The sequence below is a fragment of the Polypterus senegalus genome, chromosome 5 (assembly GCF_016835505.1).
Source record: "Polypterus senegalus isolate Bchr_013 chromosome 5, ASM1683550v1, whole genome shotgun sequence".
Lineage (NCBI taxonomy): Eukaryota > Metazoa > Chordata > Cladistia > Polypteriformes > Polypteridae > Polypterus > Polypterus senegalus.
This window is the reverse complement of record NC_053158.1, coordinates 26,055,188-26,068,231: the sequence shown is the minus strand read 5'-3', so window position 1 is coordinate 26,068,231 and position 13,044 is coordinate 26,055,188. Positions and strand designations below refer to the sequence as shown.

The 13,044-nt window shown below is 35.5% G+C and overlaps 1 long non-coding RNA gene across 1 annotated transcript in view; it reads left to right on the top strand.

The window, feature by feature from the left end:
- Nucleotides 1–13,044, top strand: part of LOC120530169 — a 19,640-nt gene extending 6,596 nt beyond the window's left edge. Inside the window, exon 2 of the long non-coding RNA XR_005633913.1 lies at nucleotides 12,433–13,044. This is a non-coding gene — a long non-coding RNA (uncharacterized LOC120530169). The remainder of the gene's footprint in view (nucleotides 1–12,432) is intronic.

Genomic DNA, 13,044 nt, shown 5'->3' with positions numbered 1-13,044 from the left:
GACTGCTGCGCAAAATTGTTTTCGTCATAATTATAGTCAGACAATGAACATTCACATAAGGTATTAAATTTGACACCAGTTTCCCAGCGACCCTGCCTTCGATAAGCTGGCATAGAAGATGGATGGCTGGATGGACAGACCAGAAATGAAATACAAGCACTTATTTGAAAGGTTTTGTTGCTGCGATATTTTTGCATAACCTTTGATACTCATTTTAATAATTTGTTTGCTTAAAGTCGCACAGTCATCACCAGTTAAATATGTCCAGCTTCGACTTGTTCGTGATGTGGAGCAGAAATGCATAACCAGAGAAAAGGCGATGCTCCGCACAAACGGTGACTCGAAATGTCCATACTGGAATTTAAGGCGTGCTGTGTGGCGGCGGCGCTCAGTGTTGTGCCATCGTGCATCCTCTGAACCTGCGACTCTCTGAAAATTCGTTCAGTAACTTGACGCAACTTATTAAAATAACAAGCAAATCGAAAAATAAACAAGAAGTGATGCCTGATCTATCTATCAACAACAACAACAACAACATTTATTTATATAGCACATTTTCATACAAACAGTAGCACAAAGGGCTTTACATAATAAAGAAGAGAAAAATAAAAGACACAATAAGAAAACAAAATAAGTCAACATTAATTAACATAGAATAAGAGTAAGGTCCAATGGCTATCTATCTATCTATCTATCTATCTATCTATCTATCTATCTATCTATCTATCTATCTATCTATCTATCTATCTATCTATCTATAAAATGTATTCTTTTTATGTGAAAAAATGGTAACCACGACACCAAAAAACCGAGATAATGCCACCAGAAACGAAATCTTATAATACCCTCCATTTTACTTCACCAAGCTGTTTAATGAAAGGTTGCTGTTTGTTGACCGTGTGCTCAGAATAGTGGCACTGAAATAACGCCATACACATGCTTCCCAAGAATATTAATTAATAACATTAATTTAATTCAGAATGATCATATGTATTTCCCTTATGTAGTTGCTTTTTCAATATTACTTTTAATTAATGCGCACCCGAGATAATTATGTGGTTGCCATGTAGAGTATGATGATAGAGAATGATGCAGTTTTTCAGAACTTTCCTTTTTATTTGCATACAATTAACGATATTTGCATAAGGAAACGCCCCTTTTACCATATTTTTTCCTGGTGCTCATATTTGCACAATGGGAGGAAGCTGATTTATGGTGGGTTGTTTTCAATATACTGGCAAACCTGTTGGTCGCCATACACCACACAAAAGTAAACTTTTCTTCTCCATGAGACAGCATACCATAGCCTCATCAAACATTCAGTTATTTTCAACGCATAAAACTAAAATCTATAACATGTCTGCTATTGATTGTTGTTATTTTAACGATGCAAACTGCACTCTGGTCTATGCTTGTGACAGCATTTTTTGATGGTTTAATGATTGGCATATTTATTAAAGTGAATGTATTTCAGCTTATGGTTAAATGTTCACTTCTATTGTAATGTTCTGTAAAGAAAAGCAGTTATTTACTGTATAGTATACAGCTGCAAAAAGTTATACAGTAGACCTAAAAATATTGTCACCTTATTTTTTACTGTAAAAGTCTGGCATTTAATAAATTAAAATTAAACCACAGCTGGCAGGTTTTTTTACTGTAAATGTAACATTTTTTTACAGTGGGAAGTGAAGCAAAATGACACCTTTTATTGGCTAACTGAGTGGATTACAATATGCAGGCTTTCAAGGCAGCTCAGGCTCCTTGTTCAGGGAAGATGAAATGTACTCTTTACTTTCCTGTGAAAGTTTCAATAATGGGTGATTTTGTTTAATTTTTTTAGGTTATTGTTCAACCCCCTTTATAGATTTAAATCTAAACTGGAATGTGCAAGTGAACGTTATGTGTACTCTCTGATTAATAATTGACAAAAATCAGCCAATTTTAATTGAACTGCAGTGCTTGCTCTTAGTTAATTTGTGACTTGAATTCTTCCGATTTGACACTATACGGTGCTAATAAAAAAGTTCTAACAATAAACCTTAATTGTTAGATCTTTATGATAGAGAAATACTGTTCAGTTTGTGTAAATCTGAATGTAAGAGTCTTTTTCTAGTAATGCGTCTGTATGCTGAGCTTCACCGCTGGGCTGGGCTGCGGCGAATGGGCTTTTAAGTGTCATTATAAGGGGGACAGAATGGCTGAAAATGCTTCATGTTTGAGTTGCTCTTTAACAAGAATTGCTCTTGACACAAGAACACACTCTAAAAACAATTGTTTTGGGCCAACCAAAAAAGTTAACGCAATGCTCTGCATCAAGCTCTTTGAGTGACTACAACTTCTGGTTAAAATTACGTAGAACCAACCTACAACATTGAGTAATTGGAAAAGGTTTTTTCTTCTGATCTTACATTACTTTTAAGTACCATCTACTTAAAAAAAATATAGGATACACACAACTTTTTAAATTCACTGCACATAAAAATTAAGTTGTACCAACTAATTTATATTACATTTTTAAAGACACTTTTAAGTTCTAAATACTTAATTATTAATATATTTTAAAGTTGTGATGATGTAAAAAATTAAGTTGGTGTAATTAGTGTTTTCTGCCTATAATTTTAAGCTTTATCAAGTTTAACTACTTATTAAATTATTAAAACTACAGCCACTTAAAGAATGAAAGTGTTGCAAAATTTACTTTTTTTACTTACATTTTTACATTTTTCAACATCTTTCAAAAACTTTGTCTAACAAATAGACATACTAGAGCAGCAAAAATATAGGCCTCAATGTAATATTCAATTGCCAAATATGTCAAACCTGACTTCTATTGCAAGATGCAAAAACATTTTACATTACAGTTTTGGAGTATAGTCTAAACCTTACAACTGGAAAATAAGTAAAGTCAAAGAAAGATTATTACAGTTAATGAAGTATCTTCTCAATATGCCATCAAGCTTACATCCAGTAAAGCAATATTGCGTCTAAAATCCTTAAGCAACATACAAACGCACGTGAGAAATCATTAGCGGCTGGAACAAAAAAGTGATGTTCAGAAAATATGGTAAGATGGACGGCACTAAATTTCACTAGAGCTATTCATCTTGTTATGCAAAATAAGTAAATGATATTTACTATATTAGAGTGATGTAAATAATTATTACCTTGAAATTGCTCCTCTATCACTAAAATATCCGTTCTATCACTCACCGTAGTTGTTTTTTTCACTTGCAGTGTGGCGTTCTGATCTTGTCACAGCATGTTAAGTGGAAGGAGTTTCACCCTCATGAAGCAGAGAAATCGAGTAGCCATAGCGTTAGATTAGGTTAGACCAGTGCTTCTCAATTATTTTCTGTCATGCCCCCCATAGGAAGAAGAAAACATCTCGTGCCCCCCGCGCGACTATAAATAGTATCATTTGTCTATAAAATTGTTATAAGTACACCTCTGCATAACACTGTATCCTTATTAACGTATAAGAGAATAAAAAAAGAAAGAAATATGGACCAATTTACAACAAAGAATAGCTTTATTAAATGTAACAGAAAAGATTTAAAGTGCATTCTAAATTAAAAAAAATTTAAAAGAAAAATATAAAAAAGCATGTTCCCCGAGGTCAAACGCGCCCCCCCTTGACGGAGCCCCAAGGTCAAACGCGCCCCACTATTTGAGAAGCACTGGGTTAGACGAACTTAAATTTTGTTTTTCAATAAATGAAAAATGAAATTTGAGTTTAGATTACTTGAAAGTCTAAGGTAAGTATGTACTAATATAATTCTTTCACGTCAACACATTAAATAATGTTTTCAAATTAAAATATTCAATAAAATCATCGAACTTGAATTTTTAACCTGATAGCATGCATTTGATTAAGTGATTATTAGAGGTCCCTCGAATTGCTTTTTACAGTGCACAACAATTTCAAGTACTGCTTATTAAATTCTCTTCAATATAATTAAACATTTTTAAGTTGCCCCGAATGTCTGGTGTCTCGACTGGGATTGAGGCTGATGCCACATGCTCCCAAGATCTAGTACTTATATTCACTCCTAAAAATGATGTGTCTTTAATGGCACTTTACTGGTAGTGTGGCTCTTTCTAGAACCATCTCTTGACAAAGGAGCACTTCATTCTGGGAAGGGTTCTTTTTATATGAATTTGGTTCTTTGGGTTGTCACAAGAACGAGACATGGACAGAGTCAGGTTTGGGGCAGCCACCCGTGTAATGTGGTATCCTGGCTGCAAAAGTCGTTTCAGCAAAATAATCAGCACTGAAGTGCATACAACTGAGTCCACAACAAGACTGAGGAAAAAGGGGAAAGGGGCAGGTTTTAAAGGGGAAGACAGGAAGTGAGGTCATATGGATCGAGCACGTGGTCTTCCACCATTGGATCATAGCCGGACGTGACATCAGAGGGACTGGAGCTGGTGTGGTCGACTTCCATTGGCTCAGTCCCGGAAGTGATGTCAGGAGAGCCAGGTGGAATCCCCCGGGAATGGTCTACAGGCAAGGGAGAAAAAGAGTCAGTGCACTCTGCCACACTCCGGCATGCCTCCGAACTGCCTTCACTCAAGCCCTTTAGCTGCGTCCCATGCGCACGTGTGTGACAGGGTTTTGAAAAGGTTCCTGATGTGTGGACAAAACACAAATCTTCAATGTCAAGTAGGCTACAACAAGAGAGGAAAAGATGAAGAACACCTAAACTTAACCTGAGTTATTGTATGCAGCAAGAGTCCTTATAAAATCACAAAATGCTCAAACATGTTACCATCTATTCATGGTTATTTATAGATCTAAATATTTAGATTGTGTGTAGATGTGTAGATCGTACTTTTGGAAAACAAAAATGGTTCCCCTATGACATCACTCTGAAATACCACATTGGCATCTTTACACTTCAGAGTGTATTATGTGTTCAGAACACGAGTTAATGATTACATTTGTGTTTATTGATTTTTGATTTAATCAATGACACAATTACCCGCTCCACACACGTTTCCCTGGGCCATCAGTAGACATTTCTCTTTTGTTGTACTTTGTTGTTCTCATTCCTACAGACTAGAAATTGCCAAAAATCTTCACCTTTTATCAAGAACCAATATACTTTTAATCATAAATGGGCCTTCACACTTAAAGAGAGAATTAAATTCTAACATTTTCGAAGATGCAAAGTCCTCAAACACTTGCTTTACTACTCGATGTTTATACAGTATGAGTAGTTAACATTCTGGCTTGAATTATATTGATTTACATGTTTGCACTATTGGTTTGTGAACATTTACTATAGATTTGGGTTCATAAAATATTGGTTTACCTATGTATATATTTCATACATATGAACAATGTTTATATTTTACATTTACATTTATTTTCTTAGCAGATGCTTTTATACAAAGAGGTCAAACTATGTAAGTTTGCATGTGTATATTACTGCTTTGTGTACATATGTTATTGGTTTGCGTAAAATCTTTATTAGTCTGCATAAGTACAAAACATTATTGGCTTGCCTGTGTATATTATTGGTTTGTGAGTGATGTATAGTGGTTTACATTCATATGCTATAAGTTTGCCAGGGGACCATACTGATTTCAGTGTGTTGCATGTGCATGCTATTGATTTTCATATGAACTATTCTATTAGAACATTAGAACAATTGTGACAAGAAAACCCATCCCTACTGCTCACCTAGATTGTCTGAAATAACATCAAGCTGAGATTTGGGGGTCCCTAAAGTCCTAGTCTCGACCACACCACATGGTGAAGTGTTAGATAATTCCATGTGTCTATAGTTCTTTGTGTGAAGAAACATTTTCTAACATTTATGGCCTTAACAAGTTTCCAACTGAGTCTTGTTGCAGGATTTAATTTAAAGTAACTGGAATTCATTGTACTAATTCCTTTTATGATCTCAAACACTTATGTTTGCTCTAATTAAAAAGTTTCAGCTCCTTCAGTCTTTTCTCATAACTCATATCCTGCATTCCTGGAACCAGCCTAGCTGCTCTTCTCTGGACTTTCTCTAGCACTGTTATGTCTTTTTTCTAATATGGGGCTCAAAACTACACACAGTACTCCAGGTGAGGCCTCACTAGTGCATCATATAACCTTCCATGACTTGTACTGCACACATTGTGATATACAGTATAATCTAACATTCTGTTAGGTCTCTTGATCTCTTCTGTACACGGTCTGGATGTAGATAGTGATGAGTTCACTGTGACTCCCAGGTCCTTCTCATAAGCAGTACTTTTAGTTTTCACATTTCCCATTGTGTATTCTGTCACATCTGTCCAAGCCTGTATGCTCCCTAAGTCTAACAATTTAGCTGATTCTACATTATCTGCCCTTCCACCACGTTTTATCGTGTGCAGACTTAACCAGCTTACCAATTATATTCTTTTCCAGATTGTTTAAGTAAGTATTCTTTTACTTATGTGTGGCACTGGTTTTATGCATGTGCTTCCTCAGCTTTACACACATCCTGCACTGCATCCATCCTTTCAGAGTTTGCTGGCATCTAGTGCTCATTTGATCTCTCTACTGTATCGTTTTTCTTGGCATGCTGTATTGGTCAATCACTTGATCTTAAGTAGAGATAGTCGGGCAAACAAAGTAGCTGCTCTGGTAATGGAGGCTTCTGATGAGCCGGATTAGTAAAAGGGTCAGCATATAAATGGTCCTTTGTTTGCCCCACCTCTCACCTTTCAAGATCATATAATGATCAGTATAGTACACAAATAGATAAAGCTAATACAAAGCAAATATAACTTCCAGTGTGGTTCATACATAAAACCAAAAAGAGTAAGCATGAAAAACTGATACGGATGACACATAAAACCAGCTGAATATCAACGGAAAACCTATATAGTATGCACATACTGCAAATGCAACAGACCATGTACACAACATTGACCTAATTCATACATTAAGCCAGTAGAGTATGCATGCAAAACCAAAGCAGAACACAAGTAAAAATAGTGTACTAAAAAAGCAAGATTTACAAAAAACTCATATAGAATATGCATAAAACTAATCCATGAATTTTCAAACCAATGGTATGTGTTCACTGACCAATATAGTTGGTATGAAAATCAACAGCACCTCAATGTCAACCAACGCAGTTCATGCAGACAAATCAATAATACTATGAATGTGCAAACAAATAGAGTTTATATGCAAACCAATAACATGCGCACTTAAACGTATAATGTACACATGTAAACCAATACAGTTTATGCACAAAGCAGTAGAATAAGTACTCAAGCCAATCTAAATCATACAAAAATCAAAGATATATGCACAAGAACCAGTAAAGTTCAAATGTATGAATCCAGTATTTTATGTGTAAAGAACAATATTTTATTTATGAACGTGTACAGTAAATCAATGCATTATAAGACAATAATGCCATGTTCGGCCCTTCAAACATTCACACTGTAATCACAAACTTGCACATCAGTGGATGTTGTTGTTTAGTGATTTTTGGAAATATAGAAACAGATGCTATTTTAAAATAGAAGAGCATCCGATGATTTGAAGTTTTAACAGTAAGTTAAATCATTACTTCTAAAGTTATTTATTGATATAATTTTGTACAACATACACCTCTTCAACTAATGACTATAGACCTGTGGCACTTACGTCTCAAATTATGAAGACCTCTGAGAGACTAGTCCTGAACTATTTGAGTCCTCTTATGGTAGACCACCTGGATTCACTGCAGTTTGCCTATCGGACAAAGATTGGAGTGAAAGACAAAATTATCTATCTGCTCCACAAGGCTTTTTCTTACCTGGCAAAAGCTGGCAGCACTGAGAGGATTCTGTTTTTTGGTTTCTCCAGTGTCTTCAATACCATCCAGCCATCCCTGTTAAGGGGTAAATGGTGTCCTGGATAAAGGACTATCTGTCAGGCACACCGCAGTTTGTGAGACTCAAGGACTGTGTTTCTGATATGGATGTGAGCAACACTGGAGCACCCCAAGGAACAGTCCTGTCTTCTGTTCATTCTCTACACCTCTGACTATGAAAAAAATAATATACCGTATATATAAAAAATATGTTGATTGATTGATGAAAAGCAGCCACGCCTTTAATTTACGAGTGGTGTATGAGAGACTTATTTTTTACTTATTAGTACACTTTTTAACTTAATATAAGCGTGTTTTTTTTTAAAGTATTTTATATACGTATATGTATTATTTTCAACTTTTCAATCTTGGGTTTGTTTTAGTATAATTTTGTAATCAATACTTTAACACTTCCTTTAATATTTCTATTCGTTACTAGCGTCATCTACTGGTGAAAACTAAAATGTAACTTCTTAAGTAACATGGACTAATTGATCAATTAGTAAAACTGATTATTGATTCATGTATTGTCATTGGAAGTGAGTAAGTGTGCAAAATTTCAAGTCATTTGGACAATAGGAAGTGGGTTAAATATTGATTACAAGATTTGTACCAGACAACAAACAGGTGGTAATAATAACACCAGGTCATTTCACTTGAAGAAATTCTCAGACGATTCTGCTCGTATGGGGTGTATCGATAAGAGACTGAGGACAGGAGTCAGGTGGAGAAGTTTGTTTCTTGGTGCAGAAAGAATTCTTCACATCTTACCATTTGTAAAACCAAAGAACAGGTTATTGACTTTCACTCCTGCAAGTACTTGGGGGTCCACATCAATGACAGGTTGGACTGGTCTTGGAACACAGAGGAACAATATAAGAAAGGGCAGAGCAGGCTCTTTTTCCTTAGGAGATTGTGTTCTTTTAATGTGGGAGTGACATCCTTCATATCTTATACTACTCTGTGATGGCCAATAAGATTTTCTATGATGTGATGTGCTGGGCTGGTAACATCACTTCAAGAGAGGCCCAATAAACTAATTAAAAGGGAAACTCAGTTATAGGATGCTATGTTAACCCCCTGGAGGTCAAAGGCAAAGGAGAAAATTAAAAGAAAACTTAGTGCCATTATGAATGTTGCTGCATATCCTCTCTCTGACACAACAACACTGAAGACTTTTAGCCAATAAATTATTCAGCAGAATTGTGTCAAGAAACACAACTGGGGCTTCTTTATACCAACAGTGATATGTCTGCATAACACCTCTCTGTGACTGTGACAGCCAAGTCCTAACTTTTCTTTCTTAATTTTAATTTTCTTGGTTTGTAGTCATTCTGGTATGTGTTCAGACTAAGGTGTATATGTAGATTTATGTATTTATATTCTTACTTACATACAGTGCTTATTTACCTATGTATGTATTTATTTATTTAAAGAGCTTATGTAAAAAGCCAAATATTGCCCTAGGGACAAGTAAAGTTCTGTCAATCACAGTGAGGCAGTGCCAATCCAGACAGCACAAGCTGGTGTGTTGGTTAGTGCTTCTTCCTAATAACTGTGGGGAGCAGGGTGCATGGACAGGTTAGGTGACTTACTCGCTACTCAGAATTGTATTGCAATTACGGTCTGACAGAAGTTAATAAAATTGAATCAAAATTAGTCACTGACAGATCCAGACAGCGGAGTAAGTGAACTGCACTTGCCTGTTTTACTGGTGATTTTCATGTCTTCCTTTATAGTAATGGATGGTTGTCCAGAGCATGAGAATGAATTTCTATGAGCTGTAGTTAGGATATAGCGGGTTGGATAATGGATGGATGGATGGATGTGTCACAATGGAGCAAGAGGGAGCAAATTGAAGTCTAAGAAAAAGCACTTTCAAATAGGCAAAAGATGAATGCTTAACCTCTGTTGACTTTCAGTTTGTAGCTTTTCCCACAGACTACCCCTTCAGTTTCCATTCAGGCTCCGGATTATTCTATAAATGTAAGATATCAAAGGAACACATCGCCATTATTAAAATCACTGTTAATGATTTTCTGAGCTCTTTTACCAGTGTCAGGATTGAGGACAGATGGAGGCTTAAACCCATAGACCAGATTCTATCAGATGTCCACACAATCTTTTTTATTATTATTTTTATTTTTCACTAAGAAACAATAACTAATCCTAAACTCATCACATCATGTTACAAACAGCAATAAGATCTAAAAAGAGAGCTCACCAAGGTTGTTCAACAATCTAGGCCCTGGACATTAATGATTCAAATATCAAGAATATTTGTGAAATTGAAAGAAAACAACAAGTTTTCAGGAAAATGATAAGTGAAATGTATACTGTATATATTGGATATGCTGTATAGTGATGGAAGGCAAGGATCGGCTGGCATTTTGCCTGGAATAGAGGATGGTTAGTGTTTCTCTTGACAGTTGGGAGGATATAATGGAAGGACAGGGGCTGACTGCCTCCCACAGCTATGTTTTTCCTCAGCACCCTGAGTGGTGGCATCCTTCTGGTGTAGCTCCTGTCTGGAAATCGCAGTGCTGCATGGGAATTGTAGTTTTGGAGGGCAGCTCTAGTAGGATGTCTGGGGGTTGCTAAAGGGTGCTGTTGGGAGGATACTCTTCTGTTAGATGGAGGTTCTACCTGAGCTATAAGTGCTTGTCGACTATAGTGATAATGTACCATAAATACTCCTGGGACCAGGTTAAAAGAAACTGTCTGTCTGGTGAGTTGGAGTCAGGAGAGGGTAAGGACAACACTTACCTGGGAGGTTTGAAAGAAAGAAAGAAAGAAAGATTTTTTAAAATAAACACTTTATTATGCAGTAACAATTATTACGAAAAAACAAACAATCTTTACAGTCATGAACCCTAAAACAGATATTTCAAAAAACCATATTTTTAAAAAGTTAGTATTGGATTTACAAACAAAAAAATAGTTCCTCAATCCTAATTGTACAAACTGTTTCCTTTATACATGACTGGCAAATGAAAGTTTGCAGGCTAAAATTAATTTTATAAAAGTTATAGTCAAGAAGCTCTCTTGCTTTTTATCTACATCAGTCTCTTTTTGATTATTGATTTTTTCTTTTCTTGACTTATAAATAGCCCTTTTTGTCTGCCCCCCCAAAAAAAATTGGCAATCCTGTTATTACTCTTAATTTCCTTTGAATGAGGCACTCCACAAATAAACAGAGACTCATTAAAATACAAATCCAAAGCATTAAAAATAGAATTAAGAAGAGTTAAAAGTGGCCAAATACTAAATAAAAACAGAAAATAATGAAAGACTGTCTCTCTTTCAGAACAGAAAGGACACTTATCACACACCCTTGGATCAATGAGACACACAAAAAAGTTCATGGTGATGATCCCATGCAGGGTCCTCCAGTCTTCTTATTCAATGGGGGCCTGTACAGACTGCACCAAGCTGGGCTGTAAATCTCTAGACAACCTCCTCTCCCCAAATCCCCCCCAGGTCTTTCCCTCCAGGGAGTGTCGAGAGTCTTCTTGAGTTGACTTTGATGTCTCATCTGGACACACAGTTTATAAAGTTCTTTCCCTTCTGCAGCATCCAGGTCAAGTGTTTGGATATCCAATTCCTGTATTCCATTTTGAGTTTGTGATCTTGAAGTAACTAAAAGATTTGGATTTGGTTCAGGAATGTCCATGTTTTCAAAATAGTCTTTTAGCAGTTCTTTACCAAGTTGAAGAAAGAAAGAAAGAAAGATTGCTTATTGTGAGGCTATTTTGCTTAATTTAAGCAAGCGTTTTAAACCAAGACTACTGCAAAGAGCTCCAGTTGGGCTAAACTGTGAGGGTTAAGGTAGTGATGGAGTTTCAACGAGATCTGCACATTTTACATACAGAGACAGACAGTGTCTTGGAAGCAATGTTTTGTCTGTTTAATTTTGAACATTATTAAAATATCCTTATGTACCCGTCATGACTTGCTGTAGCTTATTAAACAGTAAATTGTGTGTATAAATATACTTTTTACCTTTCTAGTCCTGGCAAAATATATTGTTGTTTCTTCAGTAGAATAACATGCCAACTTCAGGATATCCGGCCTTTTTCTAAATGTATTTTCCAGTACGGCTTTGTGGGTGGTTGGGCCTTATTGTGCAACATCAGACATAAACTTGAACAGCCCTTACAAAAATGAAATTCACTTAAAATATACGCTTTTAAAAATACTTAGCTTTGAATATGGAAATATTTTGAAATATGATGCAATATACTACTGCATTAATATATTAAATTATCTTGTACTATACTGAAATATATTGTAAAATATGTAAATTATTGTTCATTTTGTATATTGTAACACATTTCCCAAATAATAAAAAATGTATTTCTCAATATATTTTATAATATCAACTATTATACTCAGTAAGTCACATTTTAGAAAATATATATTTCAATATACATTTTGAAATGTATCCATTTACAGTATACTATAGAATGTATTTTAGAGTATATAGTGTCACATGCATGCACATAGGGAGCATAGCATGTACAAGGCTCTGGTAAGGTGACGTCTCCACCTGGTTACTAATACCTTTCTTTTTTACTCACAGGCTGGAGGATGAGTCCAGAGATAACTTCTGATGTCACTTTTGGGTTTCGCCCAGTGGTCCTGCCTCTTTACCCCAGGACTTATATGAAGAGCGATGACACCAGAAGTCAGCTTTAACTGATGAACCCACCATAGTGAAGGATGCCTCATTGATGGGAGACATTGCTATCTAAGGAAACTTGACCTTGAAAAGAGTCACCTAGTATAGCATAGAAATGGCCAATAGATGCCCAGTAACTTTTCTGACATTTGCTTTAATTGTCTTCTTATTTTCACCTTCATTAAATGGTGTGCCTAGATGAACCCATCCCTTTATGATTTCCTATTTTGCTTTTATTTTACAATAGAAATTTCAAAATATTTTTATATGCATTTGTCATTTTTGTATTTTGCAGTTTATTTTTAAATATATTTATTAGGCATTTGAAGTATCATCCAATAGATATCTCCTAGGGTTTCTTATGCTTATCTCTAAACTAGCGCAAATCTTACTGTGACTCAGCTCAACTTCTATTTAAAGTAAGTAATACATAATTGTAACCTGTGATGTTTTGTGATTAGTACAGAACTTGGTCTACAAATTGTAAATAAAAGCGAGTGATTTCAGACTTTT